This window comes from Malaclemys terrapin, chromosome 15 (assembly GCF_027887155.1).
Source record: "Malaclemys terrapin pileata isolate rMalTer1 chromosome 15, rMalTer1.hap1, whole genome shotgun sequence".
Classification (NCBI taxonomy): domain Eukaryota; kingdom Metazoa; phylum Chordata; order Testudines; family Emydidae; genus Malaclemys; species Malaclemys terrapin.
Window position 1 is genome coordinate 14,436,785 of NC_071519.1, and position 2,500 is coordinate 14,439,284.

Genomic DNA, 2,500 nt, shown 5'->3' on the forward strand with positions numbered 1-2,500 from the left:
GAAAAAAGGACCGGGCCCGCGAGAGACGGGGGCCCTGCCGCAGGGGGGCAGTCCGACCGGGGCTCACCGTGCGGCAGGCCCGGGCGTCGGCAGGGGAAAGCGGGCGAGGAGGCGCGGGGGCCGGGTGCCTACGGCCATACCGGACCGAACGCCCCCGATCCCGTCCGATCTCGGAAGGTAAACCGTCCCGGGCCTGGCTAGTACTTGGATGGGTGACCGCCTGGGAATCCCAGGTGCCGTAGGCAGCTTTTCCCGGTCCGAGCCAGCTCTCTCTCCTTTTCTGGGGAGGAAGGAGAGGGGGGGGACGGGCCGGAAAGCCCCTCGTCGCTCCTGCCGAGTCGGAGGTCGCGGCCGCAGGTCACGGGTCTGGGCGCCTGGGGTCCGGCTCCCCACCCGGCTTCCTCCGCGGAGGACCCACCGAAGCCGCTGGGGGAGACCCCGGGCATGGGGCGGACTGGCCCGGACCCTCCCGGCCGCCGGCCCGCAGGACCGCCCCGAATCCCCCCGCCCCGCGGCCACCCAGGCCAGGCCTGGCCAGGCGGGACGGACGGCGGGTGTCCAGCGCCCAGCGGCTTCCGCCAGCGGGGACCCACGGCCCCCAAAGCCGCAGGGGGAGGCCCCGGGCCCGGGACGGACTCGCTCGGACCCCCTGCGCCCGGGCGCCGGCTCGCGGGACCGCCCCGAATCCCCCCGCGGCCACCCAGGCCAGGCCTGGCCAGGCGGGACGGACGGCGGGTGTCCAGCGCCCAGCGGCTTCCTCCAGCGGGGACCCACGGCCCCCAGAGCCGCAGGGGGACACCCCGGGGCCGGGACGGACTCGCTCGGACGCGCTCGGACCCCCTGCGCCCGGCCGCCGGCTCGCGGGACCGCCCCGAATCCCCCGCCCCGCGGCCACCCAGGCCAGGCCTGGCCAGGCGGGACGGACGGCGGGTGTCCAGCGCCCAGCGGCTTCCGCCAGCGGGGACCCACGGCCCCCCAGAGCCGCAGGGGGAGACCCCGGGGCCGGGACGGACTCGCTCGGACGCGCTCGGACCCCCTGCGCCCGGCCGCCGGCTCGCGGGACCGCCCCGAATCCCCCCGCGGCCACCCAGGCCAGGCCTGGCCTGGCCTGGCAGGCCGGCGTGCAGCTCCCCCGGGCTTCCTCCCCCGACGACCCGCGCCCCCCCGAGCCGCAGGCGGAGACCCCGGCCCCGGGGCGGACCGGCCCGGGCTCGCTCGAGCCCCCTGCGCCCGGCCCGCAGGACCGCCCCCCCCCCCCCCCGAATCCCCCGGGAGAGGCCCGGCCTGCACGCCACTGACGACCCGCGGCCCCCAAAGTCGCGGGAGGCGCCCCCGGCCCCGGGGGCCGGTTAGCTCCGTGTCGCTCCGCGCCCCCCCCCCGCCCCTCGCTGCCGGGACCGGGCACCGCCCCAGAGTCAGCCGCAGCCGGACGGCCTGAGAGCTGCCCTCCTGTGGACGACGGTGAGTTTACCTTGACACTAACCGGCCATCAGCCAGGTCAACCCCATTGCTAGACTGGGGTGGACCTGGTGGCCGAGTGGGGACTTGGAACATTTGACAGCTGCTCCCCGGGGCTTGACCGCTTGTCCTGAACGCCCCCCCCCCACCCCACCCCCCCCAGCCCCCGGCTCCTGCTCCCCTCTCCCCAGCCTCGGTGCTCCGCTCCCTGCCTCGGAGGCTGCCCCTTTGCGGCGCCTGCATCGCCTCCGAGGACGCGCACCTTCCGGAGGCTGGACGTAAAGCCTGACGCCCGCCACCGCCGCCGACCCGGCTCTCCGAGGGACGACTGTGAGGCCTCCCCCCACCCCCGGACCGCCCTGGGGACGACTGCTAAGCCTCCCCCAACGGACCGCCCGGGGGAAGACTGCTAAGCCTTCCCCGGACCTGCTCCCTCTCGACTATTAAGCCCCCCCTCTGTGGTCCTCAGGACCGCTGCCGCGCAGCCCTCGGAGTGGGGTGACACCCGGGCCGGAAAGCAAAGCGGCCACCAGGTCAACCCGTCGAATCCAATGGGTTGACCTGGTGGCCGGAAAGCAAACCGGCCGCCAGGTCAACCCAGTAGATTCCGCGGGTTGACCTGGTGGCCGCTAAGCACGACTCTTAAGCCTCCGCCGGACCGCCTGGGGAATGGCTATTAAGCCTGCCCCCGGAGTACTCGGGGGGACGACTATTAAGCCTCTCCTGGAACGACTATTAAGCCTGCCCCCGGAGTCCTCGGGGGACGACTATTAAGCCTCCCCCGGACCGGCTCCGTCTCGACTATTAAGCCCCCCCTCTGTGGTCCTCAAGACCACTGCCGCTCTGCCCTCGGAGTGGGGTGACGCCCGGGCCGGAAAGCAAACCGGCCACCAGGTCAACCCGTTGAATCCATTGGGTTGACCTGGTGGCCGGAAAGGAAACCGGCCGCCAGGTCAACCCAATAGATTCAGCGGGTTGACCTGGTGGCCGAACGGGGACTTTGAAAATTTTACAGCTGCTTCCCCTGGGGTTGACCTGTTGT

General features: G+C 73.6%; 1 non-coding gene across 1 annotated transcript; it reads left to right on the forward strand.

The window, feature by feature from the left end:
* The first annotated feature begins 126 nt into the window (after window positions 1–126).
* Window positions 127–245, forward strand: LOC128823764 (5S ribosomal RNA). The gene has a single exon (XR_008442000.1). It is a non-coding gene; the product is annotated as a 5S ribosomal RNA (ribosomal RNA).
* Window positions 246–2,500: the final 2,255 nt, after the last annotated feature.